General features: G+C 39.0%; 1 protein-coding gene and 1 long non-coding RNA gene across 4 annotated transcripts in view; one reads left to right on the top strand and one right to left on the bottom strand.

Annotated features, from left to right (window-relative positions):
- The window catches only part of rnf220a (ring finger protein 220a), a 433695-nt gene extending 422272 nt beyond the window's left edge, over nt 1–11423 (bottom strand). Inside the window, 1 exon segment of the mRNA XM_061891442.1 lies at nt 11281–11423. The gene's annotated coding sequence lies outside the window, so the exon portion shown is untranslated.
- Nucleotides 1–24792, top strand: part of LOC133545663 (uncharacterized) — a 167017-nt gene that overhangs the window by 128513 nt on the left and 13712 nt on the right. For all 3 annotated transcript variants that reach the window (XR_009804908.1, XR_009804907.1, XR_009804906.1), the window contains one exon: nt 1013–1211. This is a non-coding gene — a long non-coding RNA (uncharacterized LOC133545663). The remainder of the gene's footprint in view (nt 1–1012; nt 1212–24792) is intronic.

The following is a 24792-nucleotide window of genomic DNA, read 5'->3' as shown; positions in this document are numbered from 1 at the left end:
GGTTTGCATACAAAGATGGTGTTGCGGGTCATTGTGACCCAGACACTTTAATGTGGGTAAATAGCCAAAATGAAAAAGTCTCTTTGATGTACTTTTTACTTTTATGTACAATTGTTTGTATTTTGATTGCCTCTGAGACCCAGAGCCAGGTGTGTGAAGAGAGGGAACTTTCTCAAACTTGTCCTTGTCACTGTTCTCATGTAATCTCTTGGACAAACTCACCAAAAATTAGCTCAAGTGTGAGAAAGTTCCCTCTCTTCACACACCTGGCTCTGGGTCTCGGAGGCAATCAAAATACCAACAATTGTACATCAAAGTAAAAAGTACATCAAGGGGACATGTTTATTTTTTGGGTCTGAACAGCTATTTACCCGCATTAAAGCGCCTGGGTCAAAATGACTCGCAACATCATCTTTGTATACAAACTCTGCAGAAACATTCCACTACACGACAAAGTGTCCAGATTTTACACACCAGTCCATGACCCTAGATGAGGAAAAGTCGCCAGATTTCAGCAAGAAAAAGAAAGGATAAACCAGTACTTTGATCAACACAAAAACTGAAATAATACCATTGGAATAAAAAATGTATTGTATGTCACTTTTCTAAATGTTTATATAACCTAAAATAAAATTGTTATTGGTTTAACCTGTTTTCTTGACTGTTTTGAGTGCTTTTACACAGTGCGGGTCAAAACGACCCGCAACATAATCCACGTCATTTTTTCCAACATAATACAATGCAATGCAGAGTTGTACTTATAACAACTTTACAGACAAAAGCTGCTATTTATAGTCGCGGCGGAGAGTTTCCTGCGGAAGATAATTGACAAGCACTGCTGCAAAAGGTGCATGTTTCATTGTGTTACTGCTTAGATGACTTTGTGCACACAGCTGCTAGATTTCACCACAGTCGGGGAGGCTTTAAGGGGGGAAAAAAAAAGGTATGACTAAGTAGATGTTTCTTGCCCTGCAGTGAGAAAATAGGATTTTGTTCTTTCCACTTTCTTTAGGACTTTGGGAATATTTGCAGACGCGGAGTCATGACCCCCGGGACCCGTGGCAGGGATTTCTATTCAGGCCGGAGTCATAAAGCGACAAATAAATCATTTCTTCCTGGTCACTTTAAAGAACAATCATGGTGACATATCGCCCGCTGCCAACAACCCCGACGAGCTGACAGATGACACCGCCGTCTTTCCGGACTGACAGGTGAGCCTGAGATCCAACCTTTTTTTACGAGGCCGTGCGGTGGCCCTTTATTGCCCCGCTGCGCCGGCGTGCCCCCGCGGCGGCCGCTAATCTAACAGTAAGCGCAGTCCCAGCCGGCTACCGCAACATTTTTCTGACACAATTCCCCCGAACATGCGATGGGATCAGGCTGGCTGGAAGCAGGGGCGTCAAACTGTGGGCGGGGGGGTCCCAAAGCACGAGGGGCGGGAGTGGGGGTCCCAGGAAATGTGTAAATATGTAAATTATTTCAAAAAACTAAAGTCATTTATCTATCTGTGGCAGCATAGGAGAAAATGATGTATGACTTAGCAACCCATTGCCCATAACTGTGGTGCGTTCAAGGACCCTCGATTAAAGTTAGTTACAAAGGCGTCACTAATTTTTATAGACAAACTTAGGAGGTGGACGAATAACGATAACAATGTAAAAATTTTGATTTTTTGCATTATTTTGCCCATAGTTGTGGTGCGTTCAAGGACCCTCGATTAAAGTTAGTCACAAAGGCGTCACTCATTTTGAATGACAGACTTAGGAGATTGATAAATAATAATAGTAATGAGTTTGATTTTTAAATTACTTTGCCCATAGCTGTGGTGCATTCAAGGACCCTCGATTAAAGTTAGTCACAAAGGCGTCACTCATTTTTATAGACAAACTTAGGAGGTGGACAAATAACGATAACAATATAAAAAGTTTGATTTTTGCATTATTTTGCCCATAGTTGTGGTGCGTTCAAGGACCCTCGATTAAAGTTAGTCACAAAGGCGTCACTCATTTTGAATGACAGACTTAGGAGATGGACGAATAACGATAACAATATAAAAAGTTTGATTCCTGCAACCCATTGCCCATAACTGTGGTGCGTTCAAGGGCCCGTGATTAAAGTTAGTCACAAAGGCGTCACTCATTTTTAAAGACAGACTTAAGAGATGGACAAATAACGATTGTAATGAGTTTAATTTTTTTCATCACTTTGCCCATAACTGTGGTGCGTTCAAGGACCCTTGATTAAAGTTAGTCACAAAAGTGTCACTCATTATGAAAGGCAGACTTAGGAGATGGACAAATAACGATAATAATATAATACGTTAGATTTTTGAACCCATAACTGTGGTGCTTTCAAGGACCCTCGATTTAAAGTTAGTCACTTAAGAGTCACTCATTTTTAAAGACAGACTTAGGAGATGGATACATAATAATAGTAGTGATTTTGATTTTTACATTACTTTGCCCAAAAGGTGGTGCGTTCAAGGACCTTTGATTAAAGTTAGTCACACACTCATTTTTAAAGGCAGACTAAGGAGATGGACGAATAACGATAACAATGTAATAAGTTAGATGTTTGCAACCCATTGCCCAAGACTGTGGTGCGTTCTAGGACCCTTGATTAAAGTTAGAAACTGAGGCCTCACTACTTTTAAAATACAGACTTTAGAGATGGACAAATAATAACAATATGGATAACAATATAGTGAGCCTGATTTTAGCATCACTTTGCTCATAACTGTGGTGGGTTCAAGGACCCTTGACTAAAGTTAGTCACAAGGTCGTCACTCATTTTCAAAGACAGACTTAGGAGGTAGTAATAGTGATAGTAATAGTTTGATATTTAGAATTTGCCCATAACTGTGGTGCGTTCAAGGACCCCCTGAATAAAGTTAGACACAGAGGCGTCACTCAGACAGTAATGATGACAATAATATAATGAGTTTGCATTACTTTGCCCATAACTTTGGTGCGTTCAAGGACCCTTGACTAAAGTTAGTCACAAGGGCGTCATTCATTTTCAAAGACAGACTTAGGAAGTAGTAATAGTGATAGTAATAGTAATAGTTTGATATTCAGAATTTGCCCATAATTTTGTTGCGTTCAAGGACCCTTGACTAAAGTTAGTCACAAGGGCGTCACTCATTTTCAAAGACAGACTTAGGAGATGGACAAACAATGATAGTAGCATAATGACTTTGATGTTTACACATAGTTCATGACCGTGGTGCATTCAAGGACACTCGAGAAAAAGTTTTTGAAGACAGACTTAAGAGTCGGACAAATATTGATAATAATAATAATGATGATAATGTGAGTTGGAATTTTGCATTACTTTGTCCATAACTGTGGTGCGTTCAAGTACCCTTGAGAAAGGTTTTTGAAGACAGACTTAAGAGTCGGACAAATATTGATGATAATAATGATGATAATATGAGTTTGAATTTATCATTACTTCGTCCATAACTGTGGTGCGTTCAAGTACCCTTGATTAAAGTTAGTCACAGAGGCGTCACTCATTTTCAAAGACAGACTAAGGAGGTAGTAATAGTGATAGTAATAGTTTGACGTTCAGAATTTGTCCATAACTGCGGTGCGTTCAAGGACCCCCTGAATAAAGTTAGACACAGAGGCGTCACTCATACAGTAATGATGATAATAATGAGTTTGATATTTGCGTTACTTTGCCCATAAGTGTGGTGCGTTCAAGGACCCTTGACTAAAGTTAGTCACCAGGGCGTCACTCATTTTTAAAGACAGACTTAGGAGATGGACGAATAATGATAATAGCTTAATGACTTTGATGTTTACACTAGACCATGACCGTGGTGCGTTCAAGGACACTCGAGAAAAAGTTTTTGAAGACAGACTTAAGAGATGGACAAATATTGATAATAATAATGATGATAATATGAGTCTATCTGTGTTGGCCCTGTGATGAGGTGGCGACTTGTCCAGGGTGTACCCCGCCTTCCGCCCGATTGTAGCTGAGATAGGCGCCAGCGCCCGCCGCAACCCCGAAAGGGAATAAGCGGTAGAAAATGGATGGATAATATGAGTTGGAATTTTGCATTACTTCGTCCATAACTGTGGTGCGTTCAAGTTTCCTTGATTAAAGTTAGTCACAGAGGCGTCACTCATTTTCAAAGACAGACTTAGGAGATGGATGAATAATAATAATATAATGACTGCGATGAGGTGGCGACTTGTCCAGGGTGTACCCCGCCTTCCGCCCGATTGTAGCTGAGATAGGCGCCAGCGCCCCCCGCGACCCCAAAAGGGAGTAAGCGGTAGAAAATGGATGGATGGATGGAATAACATGAGTTTGATGTTCAGAATTGTCCATAACTGTGGTGCGTTTAAGGACCCCTAATAACTTAGTGTTGTATTATTAAGATGAATTATGTGTAGAACTCTGAAGTAAAGGAAAACTTCACATATTTGTCATCATATTAAAAGATTATGATGTTATTTTTGTTTAAATTCGTATTTTGTCCACTTTATAGTGAAGTTGTTGGCAGTTTTTTAAAAGGAAAAAAGAATTGGGCTGTCAAATTATACATTTCTTGAATCAGATGAATCCCATTTTAGAATTTGGATTACTCGTATTTACATTAATAGATTTAAAAAAAAGACCCTGATTTTTGTATCCACGAATGTTTATTAAAAGTTGTGCCTGTTTGCACACGACACTTCTTGCAGGGTATTGTTTGGAGTGATATTTTCGCAGGGTATTGTTTGGAGTGACATTTTTGCAGGGTATTGTTTGGAGTGATATTTAGCCAACAGCAGTCTTTTTACTCATTTTTTTGTGCTGACGTATGCATTTATATGATTATTGATCATATGTTAGTTAATAATAATCTTTAACAAGTCAATTGTGTGATCATTTAATATAATAATAATAATAATATTAAACAAGTGAAGTGTGTGATCATTTAATATAATAATAATAATAATAAAGTGTGTGAGAGTCCCTGCCTGGACTTCTAAGTAAGCAGCAGAAAAGGATGATGTCATCGACAAAGGAAGGCAGAAACGTGAGAGAATGATACTGATGAGGATGATGAGGAGGAGGAGGAGGGAGTATGTCCGACATCCTCCCCCTCATTAATTCTCCCAGGCTGACTTCCCCTCTTTGCCGCCGTTGTTTTCCCGCCAGTTTCTCCCCGCCGCCAAACCACGGAAAATGTTTCCTTGCAGCTGAGTTGTATACACCCTGCACTGTGTCCATACAGGTGATCATGATGATACTGGTGATCATCATGATACTGTCCATACAGGTGATCATGATGATACTGGTGATCATCATGATACTGTCCATACAGGTGATCATGATGATACTGGTGATCATCATGATACTGTCCATACAGGTGATCATGATGATACTGGTGATCATGATGATACAGGTGATCATCATGATGATACATGTGATCATGATGATACTGTCCATACAGGTGATCATGATGATACAGGTGATCATCATGATACCGTCCATACAGGTGATCATGATGATACATGTGATCATCATGATACCGTCCATACAGGTGATCATGATGATACAGGTGATCATCATGATACCGTCCATACAGGTGATCATGATGATACATGTGATCATCATGGTACCGTCCATACAGGTGATCATGATGATACAGGTGATCATGATGATACATATAATCATATAAATATGATCATATAAATAAACATTGATTGACATTGATTGATTGATGATGATACCGTCCATACAGGTGATCATGATGATACCGTCGATACATGTGGTAATGATAATACCGTCCATACAGGTGAGCATGATGATACATGTGATCATGATGATACCGTTCATACAGGTGATCATGATGATACAGGTGATCATGATGATACATGTGATCATGATGATACTGTCAATACATGTGATCATGATGATACTGTCAATACATGTGATCATGATGACACATGTGATCATGATGATACATGTGATCATGATGATACTGTCAATACATGTGATCATGATGATACATTTGATCATGATGATACATGTGATCATGATGAGACATGTGATCATGATGATACTGTCAATACATGTGATCATGATGACACATGTGATCATGATGACACATGTGATCATGATGACACATGTGATCATGATGATCATGATGATACATGTGATCATGATGATACTGTCAATACAGGTGATCATGATGATACTGTCAATACATGTGATCATGATGATACTGTCAATACATGTGATCATGATGACACATGTGATCATGATACATGTGATCATGATGATACTGTCAATACATGTGATCATGATGACACATGTGATCATGATACATGTGATCATGATGATACTGTCAATACATGTGATCATGATGACACATGTGATCATGATGATACATGTGATCATGATGATACATGTGATCATGATGATACATGTGATCATGATGACACGTGATCATGATGATACATGTGATCATGATGATACATGTGATCATGATGATACTGTCAATACATGTGATCATGATGATACATGTGATCATGATGATACATGTGATCATGATGATACTGTCAATACATGTGATCATGATGATACATGTGATCATGATGATACTGTCAATACAGGTGATCATGATGATCCTGTCAATACATGTGATCATGATACATATGATCATGATGATACCCTCCATACAAGTGATCATGATGATACATGTGATCATGATGATACATGTGATCATGATGATACATGTGATCATGATGACACATGTGATCATGATGATACATGTGATCATGATGATACATGTGATCATGATGATACTGTCAATACATGTGATCATGATGATACATGTGATCATGATGATACTGTCAATACAGGTGATTATGATGATCCTGTCAATACATGTGATCATGATACATATGATCATGATGATACCCTCCATACAAGTGATCATGATGATACATGTGATCATGATGATACATATGATCATGATGATACATGTGATCATGATGATACTGTCAATACAGGTGATCATGATGATACTGTCAATACATGTGATCATGATGATACTGTCAATACAGGTGATCATGATGATACTGTCAATACATGTGATCATGATACATGTGATCATGATGATACAGTCGATACATGTGATCATGATGAAACATGTGATCATGATGATACTGTGCATACATGTGATCATGATGATACCGTCCATACAGGTGATCATGATGATACCGTGCAGCGGGGAAGTAACTTCCAGTTTGTCCCAAATGAATGTTACATTTGGGGGTGAAGAAGGAAAACTGTCACTAGTGACAAAATGTGAGTGGGGGGGGGAGTTTACATGTATCCAAATATATCCATATATAGATATATATAGATATATATGGATATATATATATACCGCTTGTCAGGCGGAAGGCGGCGGGACAAGTCGCCACCTCATCGCAGGGCATATATATATATATATATATATATATATATATATATAAAACAACATCAATGTAAAGTTTTAATAAAAGCACTTGGTGTGAGTGTGCGTGTTTAAAATGTGTCACTTGCCACGCCCTCTTTTCAATGACCTCCTGCTGTCCAATTATGTTCATTAATGTGACAAACAATAAAACAATAATAAAGGCTGCGCCAAAAGAGAGAGAGAGAAGTTGCTGTGAGGAAGGACTTGTTTATATGAAGAATGAGGAATTAGCGCTTATTGATAAGGCTTAATAGACTAAAGGGGGGGGGGGGGGTCCGCTTAATTTACTAGAAGTGTCAAATAAGGAGGGGGGCGGGGGGGGGGGGGGTGATGACCCGCGCATCATTAATAGTCCGTTTTTAATTCATTCAATTTTCTTTTTTTAGTCACTTTTTCGTTCCTCTAAATAGGACTTAATCAGTAGATACATTATTACTTGTGGAATTAAATATAATTATAGTAAAATAATTTAAAAAAAAAAACGTTAAATGTTTATACTAATAATAATAATAGCGAGAATAATTATTTTTTTCATCAATAAATATTACAACAAAAATAACATCTGATTTATTTCGTTCATTCATTCTTTTTTTTAAATTATTTCACTATTTTATTTTGATTTTACTTTCCCAGCCCGTCACGTCGTCAAAAGTTCTCGCACGCCGGCATCGACCCACGCGGGACACGGACGTTAACTCGCCGTGGATCGATCGATGCTGCGCAAATAAATATAATAAAATACAATAAAATAAAATAAAATACATCATCTTTCGGGACTTTTCAAGGAGTTTCGTTCTGTTTGTGCGCGCGCAAAACGGAATTATTAATGTCAATTAATAATTGCAATTTAATTTGAATGCATAACAATAATTAATGTGGGTTCTAAAGCACTTTCCTACCGCTTGTCCCTCTCGGGTGAATCTGGAATATTAATCAGTCTGAATGCGGAATTGGCCGGGAGTTACTTAAAAACCATAGACCCCCCCCCCCCCCCCCCAACCCCCCCTCGCAGGGCCACTAAAACGCCACGGAACACAAACCCGCTTTAATTGGCGGGAAAAGTGGCGGCCTATAAATCACTGAGGCGGGAAGAGTAAATTGGGAAATAATAACCTGACGCGCTGACACGCGCCGTGGCGTGGACGACATCATCTCCACGAATGACGTGCGGCGCCAAAAAAAAAAAAATATATATGCATATTTAATTGGTTTATTTAAATGAGCGATGACGTCATTCGATGTCAATAAAATATTTTTTCTTAAAAATATGTTTTAAAACGGATGAAAAGGTTATTAATAATTATGCATGTTGAGTTTATTCAAATAAAAGAAAGAAAAAAAAGACAAAGTTGTTTAAAGTCCTTAATTCCGATGACATTCGAACGCAACACATTTAAAAATATATATGTTGTGTGCGTGAGTTGCTTATTTAAACGATAATATAATGTAAATGTATCAATAAAATACAGTAAATATGTATTTTTCGTCGAGATATATGTATTAAAATTGATGAAAAGGGTTTATTGGTAATTATGCATGTTTAGATTAATTAAATTAAATAAAAAAGACAAACTTTTTTTTGTTGAACCCCTTACGTCCGATGACAAATGAACGCAACACACGTGTCCTTATAAAGATAATTTGTTAAGTGCGTGGGTGGGAAAATATGCATATTTTATTGGTGTATTTAAACGATGTATGGTTATGAGCAAATGTAGCAATAAAATATAGTAAACATGTATTCCACTATTGATTAAAAATGGTTTATAATAAGGATGTGTGTTTAGTTTATTCAAATAAAAGAAAAAAGAGACACACTTTTTGTTAATTCCTTAATTCCGATGACATTTGAACGCAACGTATCTTTGTAAAGATAATATGTTAAAATATGCATATTTAATTGGTCTATTTAAACATGACATGTAATAAACATAAATGTGTTTTATAATTGATAACAAGTTTTATAGTAAGGATGCATGTTTAGTTTATTCAAATAAAAGCAAAAAAAAAGACGATTTTTTTTCAATTCCTTAATGCTGATGACATTTGAACGCAACGTATCTTTATAAAGATAATATGTTAAAATATGCATATTTAATTGGTCTATTTAAACATGACATATAGTCAACTTAAATGTGTTTTATGGTTGTTAAAAAGGTTTATAGTAAGGATGCATGTTTAGTTTTTTCAAATAAAAGCCAAAAAAAAAGAATTTTTTTTTAAAATTCCTTAATTTCGATGACATTTGAACGCAACGCTTTGCACATTTGTCCTTATAAAATTAATTTAAGTGCGTGGGGTTGGAAAATATGCATATTTAATTGGTCTATTTAAACATGACATTTAGTAAACATAAATGTGTTTTATAATTGATAAAAAGAAAGGTTTATAATAAGGATGCATGTTTAGTTGGATCAAATAAAAGACGAACTATTTTAAATCCGATGACATTCGAACGCAACATGTATCTTTATAAGTGTGGAGGGTGGAAAATATGCATATTTAATTGTTTTATTTAAACATGACGTATAGTAAACATAAATGTGTTTTATAATTGATGAAAATAAAGGTTTATAATGAGGATGTTTAGTTTGTTCAAATAAAAGACAAACTGTTTAAAATATGATGACATTTGAACGCAACACTTTGCACATTTGTCGTTTAAAAAAAAAGATCAAACAAACACAAATCAATGAATCGATTTTAAAGACATCAATCACTTGAATCCAACGAACGATTTTATTATTAGTATTTTTTAATTGTTTTATATTTATTTTTTTTACATCATTACAATTTCATCATTTACAGGATTTTAAACGGATTTTTGGTAAAAAAATAAAAAAAAAAAAATATAAATAAATGAAAAAGTTAATGCACAAATAAGAATAAAGTTTAGTTTAGTTGTTTTTTTCCCCGTTTGTCAAAAATGTCATAATTTCACAATAAAGGCCTTTTTCCCCAAAAAAAAAAAAAAAAGAAAGGAAAATCTAAAATGTCAATATTTCACAATAAAGGCCTTTCCCCCCCCCCCCCAAAAAAAAATAAAAATCTAAAATGTCATTATTTCACAATAAAAGGCCTTTTTAAAAAGAAAAACGGTCATAAATCTCGCCGGGCAAATAAATGATTCCGCCCTAACGAGGCGTGTCTTTATGGCCCAAATAAAACGCAGGACGCGGCGGCGGGAGCTCAGGCTGCGGGGACCCCGGCTTTGGATGCCGGTTCCCGGCCAGGACATCGGAAGGCCCCCCCGGGGGTGGTGGAGGTGGTGGGGGTTCCTCCGGCTGGGGCGTTGCTTGCTTAAAGGGGGGGGGGGGGGGGTGTAAATGATTGTGGACCCCCAAGTTAACAGGTGTTTCCCTCTGCGTGCACGCGCGTGGAAGTGGGCACGAGCGCGCGCATTATTCTGATTCTATGAATAAGTCGCGCGGATGGCAGGAACCTGACTTTAAAATATTGGGAAAATGGAGAAAAAGCCAGTTTTAAATACACCTTTGACTGTGAAATCATTGAAAGGCCCTTAAATAACGAGTTAGTAGTGATTTTCTGTGGATTTGTGTGGAAACTAAAATCCAAAACGTTGGAAAGTGCGTGCGTAAAGTTCTTCCAAAAAAAAAAAAAAAATCGTTTTAAAATGATACTAGAAGTTTGTCAAAGTGTATTTTCTTGTTTGACGCGCGTGCGCGACACAAACAATTAAGCGGACGCGCGCGCGCGGCTGGCACAGTTGCAACTTGTGCCGGCGTCAACAACACCCGAGTAGTTTTTAGTACCAAAAGAAATTTAAAAAAAAGAAGAGTGTCACTCACCTCTGCGTGGAAGGATTCCGCGTACTTCCAAACGCCAACGAGGAAGAAGAAGAGGGGGAGAATTAAAAAAAAAATAATAAGAAGAAGAAGGTAAAGTTTGCGGTGGTCGCGGTTGCGCGTCAGCGGCAGGGAGATAAAGTCGCAAGTAGTTCACACCTCCGTGTTGTGGCCGCCGGAGGAGGGACGTGTGCGCGCGTGGGCGTGCGTGGAAGAGAGAGAGAGAGAGAGAGAGAGGGGGACTGACTTTCCACGCAGTGTGTAAAAAAAGTGGCCGTGGAGCAGCCGCCGCGCAGTCGGAACGCGCACAGGGGGGGAAGGAGGATTGAGCCTCCGCGGGAGCGCGACGCACGGTGGGTGGGTGTGGGAGGGGGGCGTGTGAGTGGAGGAGGGAGCGTGGGAGGTGGCGTGGGTGGGGTGGTCCAGGGTCCAAGAGCGCTTAGGAGGCGCAGTGCTGCCGCGCAGTGCTCACATGCGCCCCTGTCTGGAGAGAGGAAATAAAGAAATAAATCAATAAAAAGTAGGGTTGTCCCCATACTAATATTTTGGTACCAATACCGAATATTTCTAAATAAAGAGGACCACAAAAAAAAAAAAATATATATATATATATATATATTGTCTTTTATTCTAACATCGTTAAACATATGTTTATTATTGTCATTTAGTCCTTGATAACTTTCCTACGCTTTGAACCCTGCGGCTTATAAAACGGTGCGGGTAATGAATGCAGTTTTTTTTCGCTCACTGTGTTGTAACGATACCGATATTTCGGTACTGGTACTAAAATGTGTTTTGATACGTTTCCGTACTTTTCTAAAAAAAGGGGACCATAAAAAAAATGTCATTATTGGCTTTATTCTAACAAAAAAAATAATGTTAGTGTACATGAAACATATGTTTATTATTGTTATTTAGTCCTTAAATACAATAATAGAAATTCCTACGCTTTGAATCCTGGGGCTTATAAAGCGGTGCGATTAAAAAATCGTGTTTTCTTCGCTCACTGTGTCATAATGTGTTGTAACGATACCCATATTTTGGTACCGGTACTAAAATGTATTTCAATACGTTTCTGTACTTTTCTAAATAAAGGGGACCACAAAAAAAATGTCATTTTTGGCTTTATTCTAACAAAAAAAAAAATTTTGTGTACATGAAACATATGTTTATTATTGTCATTTAGTCCTTAAATACAATGATAACTTTCCTACGCTTTGAACCTTGCGGCTTATAAAACGGTGCAGGTAATGAATTGAGGTTTTTTTTCGCCCACTGTGTCATAATGTGTTGTAATGATACCCATATTTTGGTACCGGTACTGAAATATTTCTAAATAGAGGGGACCCCAAAACAAACAAAAAATTCATTATTGGCTTTATTCTAACAAAAAAAAATGTTAGTGTACATGAAACATATGTTTATTATTGTCATTAAGTCTTTAAATACCATAATAAAAATTCCTACGCTTTGAATCCTGGGGCTTATAAAACGGTGCGATTAAAAAATCGTGTTTTCTTCGCTCACTGTGTCATAATGTGTTGTAACGATACCCATATTTTGGTACCGGTACTAAAATGTATTTCAATACGTTTCTGTACTTTTCTAAATAAAGGGGACCACAAAAAAAATGTCATTTTTGGCTTTATTCTAACAAAAAAAATTTTTTTGTGTACATGAAACATATGTTTATTATTGTCATTTAGTCCTTAAATACAATGATAACTTTCCTACGCTTTGAACCCTGCGGCTTATAAAACGGTGCAGGTAATGAATTGAGGTTTTTTTTCGCCCACTGTGTCATAATATGTTGTAATGATACCCATATTTTGGTACCGGTACCGAACTATTTCTAAATAGAGGGGACCCCAAAACAAACAAAAAATTCATTATTGGCTTTATTCTAACAAAAAAAATGTTAGTGTACATGAAACATATGTTTATTATTGTCATTAAGTCTTTAAATACCATAATAAAAATTCCTACGCTTTGAATCCTGGGGCTTATAAAACGGTGCAGGTAATGAATGTAGTTTTCTTCGCTCACTGTGTCATAATGTGTTGTAACTATACCGATATTTTGGTACCGGTACTGAAATATTTCTAAATAGAGGGGACCCCAAAAAAACAAAAAATTCATTATTGGCTTCATTTTAACAAAAAAAAATGTTAGTGTACATGAAACATATGTTTATTATTGTCATTAAGTCTTTAAATACCATAATAAAAATTCCTACGCTTTGAACCCTGGGGCTTATAAAACGGTGCGATTAAAAAATCGTGTTTTCTTCGCTCACTGTGTCATAATGTGTTGTAACGATACCGATATTTTGGTACCGGTACTAAAATGTATTTCGATATGTTTCCGTACTTTTCTAAAAAAAAAAGGGGACCACAAAAAAAAAATGTCATTATTGGCTTTTATTCTAACAAAAAAAATATGTTAGTGTACATGAAACATATGTTTATTATTGTCATTTAGTACTTAAATAAAATAGTCAAGTTGTCTTTTAGTAGTAAGTAAAAAAAACAAAGACTCCTAATTAGTTTGCTGGAATATTGTGTTATTTACGTTATAAAGGACACACTGTAAAAACAACAAAACAAAAGAATTATTAATCCACTTGTTCATTTACTGTTAATATCTGCTTATTTTCTGTTTTAACATGTTCTATCTACACTTCTGTTCAAATGTAATAATCACTTATTCTTCTCTTCTTTGATACTTGACATCAGTTTTGGATGATACCACACATTTGGGTATCGATCCGATACCAAGTATTTACAGGATCATACAATAAAATATAACACCTAATAAACCAATAATAATATGGTTAAGAAATACTGATGTAAAGGGTAGGTGTCTTGATACTTGACATTAGTTTTGGATGATACCACACATTTAGGTATCAATCTGATACCAAGTAGTTACAGGATCATACAATAAAATATAATGCCTAATAAACCAATAATAATATGGTTAAGAAATACTGATGTAAAGGGTAGGTGTCTTAAAGGATCATAAATTGGTCATATTCAAAGTCCTCATGTGTCCAGGGACATGTATACTGACTTTGTAAACATAATAGGAATTTAAAAAAATATGTATATATATATCAATGTAATTATAGTAGTATCGACTAGATACACTCCTGTACTTGGTATCATTACAGTGGATGTCAGGTGTAGATCCACCCATGGCGTTTGTTTACATTGTGACGCCGGTGAGCTATTGTATCCTACGGTGTGTAGCGAAGCATGTTTAGCTGTTCCTCGTCCTCCAGTGATAATGCTACTTGTAAGAAACTTACTTTATTCGTCGCCATGGAAGCCAGGAATAGGGTGTTTCAGTGTTGTAACTTCACCTTTACACCAGAATGCGTCCGTTCTCCCTTTTCTGTCTACGCACCGTGTCTGCTTGTAAGTACTCAGTGTGCGCGCACTGCCGAACACGCTCCTCCGCTGGTAAAACCAGCAATGTCGCCACGTGACGCGCCGTATATTTCAAACCGAGCACCGTTTTTGATTCATTAGTACCAAAACAAAGAACTGCAGGTGTTGGCAACTCGGTTATTATCTAATACGACGTCTAAATGAGCCGCTGCGAGTGATATCACTTTGATAAAGATGGTGAGAAACACTAGCGAATTCAAGAAAGACCACATAAGAAAGTACTAAGGTGGCGTATGACCTTTTTTTGGGGGGGGGATGTCTGACACAGAAAACCTGATTCACGTTCTGGTATTTTTATATAAGCGGCCTTGCCAGCAACTTGAGGGTTCCGGGTTCGATTCCCGCTTCTGCCATCCAAGTCACTGCCGTTGTGTCCTTGGGCAAGACACTTTACCCAACCTGCTCCCAGTGTCACCCACACTGCTTTAAATGTAACTTAAATATTGGGTTTCACTATGTAAAAGCGCTTTGGGTCACTAGAGAAAAGCGCTATATAAATATAGTATACATCAAATTTTAGTACAACAAAATATTTTTCCATAGATTACGCACACCAGACCGCAAATTAATACATTGTGAAATGTTGTTTACACGGAAATATTTATTTACATTAATTGTTTCCACAAGGCAGTAAAACGGCGGATCAAACAAAACAGAATTCATGGTCATTGACCCGCTAGCGGTGCAATCTAGCTCTCCAATTAGCTAAACAGACTCAGTAACTCCACGGTGACGTTTTTGGGTGAATTTACTGAAGAATTTGTCAAACTGAAACAACACAAAAAGAATGCCTTTGTAAGTTAATAATACTAACACGGACACTCGAAGACGTGTTAGCATACTAGCTAATGCTGACGACGCCAGCTTCATAACATTACGATGGCGCGTACAAATATACACGAAGACACTCCGACAGACACTTTAGTAGGTAAGAATAGTTTTAGTTATATTGTAAAATGTACAAACGTTGCTTGGAGTGACGGATGAATAACCCACACGCGTAGAAACGCTATGGACGACTAGAAGACGGAACAAAAGCTTTAAACGTGTCGACGTAACGATAAAAGAACGTCTTGATGTATCGCAACATAAATGGCACAGAACAGCTCCATTTCAAAAAGAAAGGTAAAACAAAAGTAGTGAAGAGAACGAAAACTTGATCAATAAATACAGTGATAGCGTCAAACAAGCAGAAATGCTTAAAGTGGAAGTCTACTGCTTTTTCAGCACCTGCAGTGAGCAAAGTCCTCCACAAGATGTCGCCCACAAACAATAACACACCTTTTGTTTTTGTTTTTTGGTTTTTTAAGGACTTGCGAGAAAAATCCATAAATCAGCCGGCACTTCTACCTCCGGTTGACTGCTCTAAAAAGAAGGGCACTGTCATGTGCCGATGTAACAATAAAAGAACGTCTTGACGTATCGCAACATAAATGGCAGAGAACAGCTCCATTTCAAAAAGAGAGGTAAAACAAAAGTAGTGAAGAGAACGAAAACTTGATCAATAAATACAGTGACAACGTCAGACAAGCAGAAATGCTTAGAGTGGAAGTCAACTGCTTTTTCAGCACCTGCAGTGAGCAAATTCCTCCACAAGATGTCGCCCACAAACAATAACACACCTTTTTAGTGTTTTTTTTTCTTTTTTTAACGACTTGCAAGAAAAATCCAAAAATCAGCTGGCACTTCTACCTCCGGTTGACAGCTCTAAACAGAAGGGCACTGTCATGTGCCGATGTAACAATAAAAGAACGTCTTGATGTATCGCAACATAAATGGCAGAGAACAGCTCCATTTCAAAAAGAGAGGTAAAACAAAAGTAGTGAAGAGAACGAAAACTTGATCAATAAATACAGTGACAACGTCAGACAAGCAGAAATGCTTAGAGTGGAAGTCTACTGCTTTTTCAGCACCTGCAGTGAGCAAACTCCTCCACAAGATGGCGCCCACAGCACAAACAACACACCTTTTTAGTGTTTTTTTTTTAAACGACTTGCAAGAAAAATACATGAATCAGCCGGCACTTCTACCTCCGGTTGACAGCTCTACACAGAAGGCCACAGTCATGTGTCAATGTAACGATAAAAGAACCGATCCAGTTGTCTTGACGTATCGCAACATAAATGGCACAGAACAGTTCCAATTCAAAAAGAGAGGTAAAACAAAAGTAGTCAACAGGAGGAAAAAATTATAAATAAATACAGTGATTGTGTTAGATGTAAATATAAACAGAATACAATGATTTGCAAATCCTTTTCAAGCCATATTCAGTTGAATATGCTACAAAGACAACATATTTGATGTTCAAACTCATAAACTTTATTTATTTTCTTGCAAATAATGATTAGAATTTCATGCCAAAGTAGTTGGGAAAGGGCATGTTCACCACTGTGTTACATCACCTTTTCTTTTAAAAACGTTTGGGAGCTGAGGAAAGTAATTGTTGAAGCTTTGAAAGTGGAATTCTTCCCCATTCTTGTTTTATGTAGAGCTTCAGTCCTTCAACAGTCCGGGGTCTCCGCTGTCCTATTTTACGCTTCACACATTTTCCATGGGAGACAGGTCTGGACTGCAGGCGGGCCAGGAAAGAACCCGCACTATTTTTTTACGAAGCCACGCTGTTGTAACACGCATTGTCTTGCTGAAATAATCAGGGGCGCCCATGAAAAAGACGCAACATATGTTGTTCCAAAACCTGTATGTACCTTTCAGCATGAATGGTGCCTTCACAGATGTGTAAGTTACCCATGCCTTGGGCACTAATGCACCCCCATACCATCACACATGCTGGCTTTTACACTTTGCGTGGATAACAGTCCGGATGGTTCGCTTCCCCTTTGGTCCGGATGACACCATGTCGAATATCATCAGTCCATCTTAGATGATCTCGGGCCCAGAGAAGCCGGCGGCGTTTCTGGATGTTGTTGATAAATGGCTTTGGCTTTGCATAGTAGAGCTTTAACTTGCACTTACAGATGTAGCGACCAACTGTGTTTAGTGACAGTGGTTTTCTGAAGTGTTCCTGAGCCCATGTGGTGATATCCTTTAGAGATTGATGTCGGTTGTCACGGTCATTCAATGTTGGTTTCCGGCCATGCCGCTTACGTGGAGTGAATTCTCCAGATTCTCTGAACCTTTTGATGATATTATGGAGCGTAGATGTTGAAATCCCAAAAATGTCTTGCAATTGCACTTTGAGAAAGGTTGTTCTTAAACTGTTTGACTATTTGCTCACGCAGTTGTGGACAAAGGGGTGTACCTCGCCCCATCCTTTCTTGGGAATTTTTTGGGAAGCTGTTTTTATACCCAATCATGGCACCCACCTGTCCCCAATTAGCCTGTGGGATGTTCCCAATAAGTGTTTGATGAGCATTTCTCAACTTTATCAGTATTTATTGCCACCTTGCCCAACTTCTTTGTCACGTGTTGCTGGCATCAAATTCTAAAGTTAATGATTATTTGCAAAATAAAAAATATTTATGAGTTTGAACATCAAATATGTTGTCTTTGTAGCATATTCAACTGAATATGGGTTGAAAAGCTGTGATGAGGTGGCGACTTGTCCAGGGTGTACCCCGCCTTCCGCCCGATTGTAGCTGAGATAGGCGCCAGCGCCCCCCCGCGACCCCAAAAGGGAATAAGCGGTAGAAAATGGATGGATATGGGTTGAAAAGGATTTGCAAATCATTGTATTCTGTTTATATTTACATCTAACACAATTAGACACAGACACACAACTACCTCTCTCTTTCTCTCTCTGTGGTGTTTGGGTCCCCTGGGCCATTTGAGCGCTGCTTTGTGAGCAAAGTGAATGACTTAAGCCCCGCCCCCCCTCTCTCTCTCTCCTGCTGGACAGGCAGCCTGCCATCAAGCCGATGAAGTCCAGCAAAACAAAAACAAACAAATTCATTCGCAAAAGATAATTGGGGGTGTTTTTTTTTATTTTTAGTTTCCTCCAATGGAAATTGACCCATCGGCACGTTCGCCGGATTTGTGGCAATATGAGGTTTGGAGTGTGCCAGCATGATGGTCGGGGGTTGCTAGTGATAATTAGATGCTCTTTTGTGTGGAGGACTGGCAGGGGAGTCAGCTGCTGGGCTCCTTTTTGGCCTCTGCAACACACCCCCTGCTGGTCTTGTGGGGGAAAAAAAACAACAACAGCATTTTTTTCCACAGTCCAAATACTGTAATCAGAATGTTACAACCCGGAAAGTAGTCCCACATCTTGTTCTGTTACAGCCTTATTCCAAAATGGAATACATTCAATTATTTTTTTTATTTTTATTTAAAAAAAATTTGGTATTGTAATTATGGGTTATTGTTTGTGGAAGTTTGAGGATGGAAATGGTTTTATTTTGTTTTGGCATTAGGCTAAAATGTAACTAAATGTGGGGTACAAAATGAAACTGTGAATATTTTCTGGCTGCATTTGGGCAGAAGGCGGTGTACACCCTGGACAAGTCGCCACCTCTTTGCAGGGCTATATACATATATATATATATATATATATATATATATATATTTATATATATATATATATATATATATATATATATATATATGTGTATATATATATATATATATATATATATATGTGTATATATATATATATATATATATATGTGTATATATATATATATATATATATATATATATATACAGTATATATATATATATATATATATATCACCATCTCTAATAATTCTCTCTTGGGCCATTCTTGTAAAAATTATTATTGGCTGCCTGTCATATTAAAAAAATACATTTGCGTGTGTGTAATATATGTGTTGTGTGTGTATGTATATTTTTTTATGTGTATGTATGTATATATTATATATATGTATGTGTATATATACATATATATGTGTATGTATGTATATACAATATTTATGAATGTGTTTATACACATATATATATGTATATAAATGTATGTTTATATGTACAGTATGTATATATGTGTATATGTATGTATATATTTATATGTATATACTGTATATATGTGTATAAATGTATGTGTATGTCTGTGTGTATATGTATGTACAGTATATATATGTAGGTTTATACATATATACCTACATATATATATATATACACACACACTCACATATATATGTGTTTATATATATATATATATATATATATATATATATACATATATACATACAGTTTGTACATATACATATATATACACGTGTGTGTATATATACATCCATATATATGTATATAATGTATATATATACATATATACATACATATACACATATATAGGTGTGTGTATTTATATATATATATATATATATATATATATATATATATATATATATACATACGGTACATACTGTACATATACACACACATACAGTATATACAAATATACATTTATATGTATGTATACATATATATATGTATGGATATACTCAAATGTGGGTGACTAGAACATAGCATTGCCAAGCCAAGATTCCGGTTATTTCAGTCATAATATTTCCGGACTCAACCTCAAACAATGTTGTGTCGACGTCGGCGTTGAAATCCCGTCAATCCAAACTCCATAAAAACGAGAAAAGTTGCCGCCTGTCCGCACACGAGTCAAGTTGAGGTGTCAGCTTTACACTCGACAGGGTGCACACTTTCATCTGCTTTCACGCTTTAATATACTGCTGGACAGGTGACAATAGCGTGGGAAAAGTGAAGAGGGTTATGCATGTGTGTGTGTGTGTGTGTGTGTGTGCTGGGTGGTCTCCACACACACACACACACACACACACACACACACACACACACACACACACACACACACTGCTGCCATTAGTGCTGTGTTGTCTTGCTAATAGGCTCAGTTTGGAGTCAATGGGCTGGCGGAGGAAGAGGACCATCCATGTATTAGATCCCTCTCCATTCAAAGTCTAATGCCAGACCCCCCCCCATGGTTTTAAATGTGTGTATTGGCTCGGAAGCACTTTGGTAGCACCTGTTTCACCACCCCTTAACCCACCCTTTTTTTTTTTTTGTACCTCGGACTCAAGAGCAAAGCAATTTCAGATGCACATACTGGAGAGGAAAAGGGTTACAGATATCTCCAAGGTCTTGTATTTTCTCACTCCCTCTTGATGCCTCTGACGTAATAGGAAGGGGGCGGCATGAACAATGTGCGGGTTCAAACGCCTTTTTTAAATGCAAAAAAAACAAACACTTTTCTGACCTGTTTGTGTGTATTTGGTATTCGCGTGAGTCCCGGGATTGTGTACTCAAACCACGGAGGCCCCGAGATTTTTACCGGAGTCTTGTCATTGTAGTCAGATTCCTTGTTTTTATGCACAAACCTCCAAAAGCGGCAAAGTTGTCACATTGTGTAAATGATAAATAAAAAGAGAATACAATGACAGGGAAAGGTCCTGCTTTTGTACGAATGTGCGTTTTTGTGTGTATGAATGGGTATTTGGGGCAAAATTGGTATTTTTGTTATAATTTTTCTAAATTTTATCAACATTCTATTGGTCGGCTCTAAATGAGTTTCTAATCTTTACAAACCCCCAAAAGCAGTGAAGTTGTCATGTTGTGTAAATGGTAAATAAAAAGAGAATACAATGACAGGGAAAGGTCCTGCTTTTGTACGAATGGCGTTTTTGTGTGTATGAATGGCTATTTGGGGCCAAATCGGTATTTTTGTTACCTTTTTTCTAAATTGTTCGACATTCTATTGGCTATATCGGTTTCGAATATTACAAACCCTCAAAAGCAGCAAAGTTGTCACGTTGTGTAAATGGTAAATAAAAAGAGAATACAATGACAGGGAAAGGTCCTGCCTTTGTACGAATGGCGTTTTTGTGTGTATGAATGGGTATTTGGGCCCAAATTAGTATTTTTGTTATCCATCCATTTTCTACTGCTTGTCCTGTTCGGGGTCGCGGTGGGTCGCTGGAGCCTATCTTAGCTGCATTCGGTCGGAAGGTGTTGTACACCCTGGACAAGTCGCCACCTCATCACAGGGTTGTATTTGTGTTATCTTTTTTCTAAAACAGTTTCTAATATTTACAAACCTCCAAAAGCAGCGAAGTTTTCACGTTGTGTAAATGGTAAATAAAAAGAGAATACAATGACAGGGAAAGGTCCTGCCTTTGTACGAATGGCGTTTTTGTGTGTATGAATGACTATTTGGGGCCAAATTGGTAGTTTTGTTATCTTTTTTCTAAATTGTTGGACATTTTATTCGCCGGCTCTAAATCAGTTTCTAATATTTACAAACCCCCGAAGCGGCAAAGTTGTCACATTGTGTAAATGGTAAATAAAAAGAGAATACAATGACAGGGAAAGGTCCTGCCTTTGTACGAATAGCGTTTTTGTGTGTATGAATGGCTATTTGGGGCCAAATTGGTAGTTTTTTTATCTTTTTTCTAAATTGTTCGACATTTTATTGGCCGGCTCTAAATCAGTTTCTAATATTTACAAACCCCCAAAGCAGCGAAGTTGAATACAATGACAGGGAAAAGTCCTGCCTTTGTACGAATGGCGTTTTTGTGTGTATGAATGGGTATTTGGGGCCAAATTGGTAGTTTTGTTATCTTTTTTCTAAATTGTTCGACAGTTTATTGGCCGGCTCTAAATCAGTTTCTAATATTTACAAACCCCCAAAGCAGTGAAGTTGTCACGTTGTGTAAATGGTAAATAAAAAGAGAATACAATGACAGGGAAAAGTCCTGCTTTTGTACGAATGGCGTTTTTGTGTGCATAAATGGCTATTTGGGGCCAAATCGGTATTTTTGTTATCTTTTTTCTAAATTGTTCGACATTTTATTGGCCGGCTCGTAATCAGTTTCTAATATTTCAAACTCCCAAAAGCAGTGAAGTTGTCACGTTGTGTAAATAGTAAATAAAAAGAGAATACAATGACAGGGAAAGGTCCTGCTTTTGTATGAATGGCGTTTTTGTGTGTATGAATGGCTATTTGGAGCCACATCTGTATTTTTGTTATCCATCCATCCATTTCCTACCGCTTGTCCCGTTTGGGGTCGCTGGAGCCTTTCTCAGCTGCATTCGGGCGGAAGGCGGAGTACACCCTGGACAAGTCGTCACCTCATCACAGGGCCGTATTTGTGTTATCTTTTTTCTAAATAAGTTTCTAAGGCAAACAGGTTCTAGGTGAGGGATCAGACAAAGAGCAGCTCGAAGACCTATATGAAGAAGAAACATCATGGACCCAGATTTCCCTCGCCCGGACGCGGGTCACCGGGGCCCCCCTCTGGAGCCAGGCCCGGAGGTGGGGCACGATGGCGAGCGCCTGGTGGCCGGGCCTGTTCCCATGGGGCCCGGCCGGGCACAGCCCGAAGAGGCAACGTGGGTCACCCCTCCAATGGGCTCACCACCCATAGCAGGGGCCATAGAGGTCGGGTGCATTGTGAGCTGGGCGACAGCCGAAGGCAGGGCACTTGGCGGTCCGATCCTCGGCTACAGAAGCTAGCTCTTGGGACGTGGAACGTCACGTCACTGGGGGGGAAAGAGCCTGAGCTAGTGCGCGAAGTCGAGAAATTCCGGCTGGATATAGTCGGACTCACTTCGACGCACAGCAAGGGCTCTGGAACCACTTCTCTCGAGAGGGATTGGACCCTCTTCCACTCTGGCGTTGCCGGCAGTGAGAGGCGACGGGCTGGGGTGGCAATTCTTGTTTCCCCCCGACTCAAAGCCTGTACGTTGGAGTTTAACCCGGTGGACGAAAGGGTAGCCTCCCTCCGCCTTCGGGTGGGGGGACGGGTCCTGACTGTTGTTTGTGCTTACGCACCAAACAGCAGTTCAGAATACCCACCCTTTTTGGGTACACTCGAGGGAGTACTGGAAAGTGCTCCTCCGGGTGATTCCCTTGTCCTACTGGGAGACTTCAACGCTCATGTTGGCAACGACAGTGAAACCTGGAGAGGCGTGATTGGGAAGAATGGTCGCCCGGATCTGAACCCGAGTGGTGTTTTGTTATTGGACTTTTGTGCTCGTCACAGTTTGTCCATAACGAACACCATGTTCAAACATAAGGGTGTCCATATGTGCACTTGGCACCAGGACACCCTAGGCCGCAGTTCCATGATCGACTTTGTAGTTGTGTCATCGGATTTGCGGCCTCATGTTATGGACACTCGGGTGAAGAGAGGGGCGGAGCTTTCTACCGATCACCACCTGGTGGTGAGTTGGCTGCGATGGTGGGGGAGGATGCCGGACAGACCTGGGAGGCCCAAACGCATTGTGAGGGTCTGCTGGGAACGTCTGGCAGAGTCTCCTGTCAGACAAAGTTTCAATTCCCACCTCCGGAAGAACTTTGAACATGTCACGAGGGAGGTGCTGGACATTGAGTCCGAGTGGACCATGTTCCGCACCTCTATTGTCGAGGCGGCAGATCGGAGCTGTGGCCGCAAGGTAGTTGGTGCCTGTCGGGGCGGCAATCCTAAAACCCCCTGGTGGACACCAGCGGTGAGGGATGCCGTCAAGCTGAAGAAGGAGTCCTATCGGGTCCTTTTGACTCATAGGACTCCGGAGGCAGTGGACAGGTACCGACAGGCCAAGCGGTGTGCAGCTTCAGCGGTCGCGGAGGCAAAAACTCGGACATGGGAAGAGTTCGGGGAAGCTATGGAAAACGACTTCCGGACGGCTTCGAAGCGATTCTGGACCACCGTCCGCCGCCTCAGGAAGGGGAAGCAGTGCACTATCAACACCGTGTATGGTGCGGATGGTGTTCTGCTGACCTCGACTGCGGATGTTGTGGACAGGTGGAAGGAATACTTCGAAGACCTCCTCAATCCCACCAACACGTCTTCCTATGAGGAAGCAGTGCCTGGGGAATCTGTGGTGGACTCTCCTATTTCTGGGGCTGAGGTCGCTGAGGTAGTTAAAAAGCTCCTCGGTGGCAAGGCCCCAGGGGTGGACGAGATCCGCCCGGAGTTCCTTAAGGCTCTGGATGCTGTGGGGCTGTCTTGGTTGACAAGACTTTGCAGCATCGCGTGGACATCGGGGGCGGTACCTCTGGATTGGCAGACCGGGGTGGTGGTTCCTCTCTTCAAAAAGGGGGACCGGAGGGTGTGTTCCA

Source organism: Nerophis ophidion, linkage group LG28 (assembly GCF_033978795.1).
Source record: "Nerophis ophidion isolate RoL-2023_Sa linkage group LG28, RoL_Noph_v1.0, whole genome shotgun sequence".
In the NCBI taxonomy this organism is placed as follows: Eukaryota; Metazoa; Chordata; class Actinopteri; order Syngnathiformes; family Syngnathidae; genus Nerophis; species Nerophis ophidion.
This window is presented reverse-complemented; position numbering and strand designations above follow the sequence as displayed.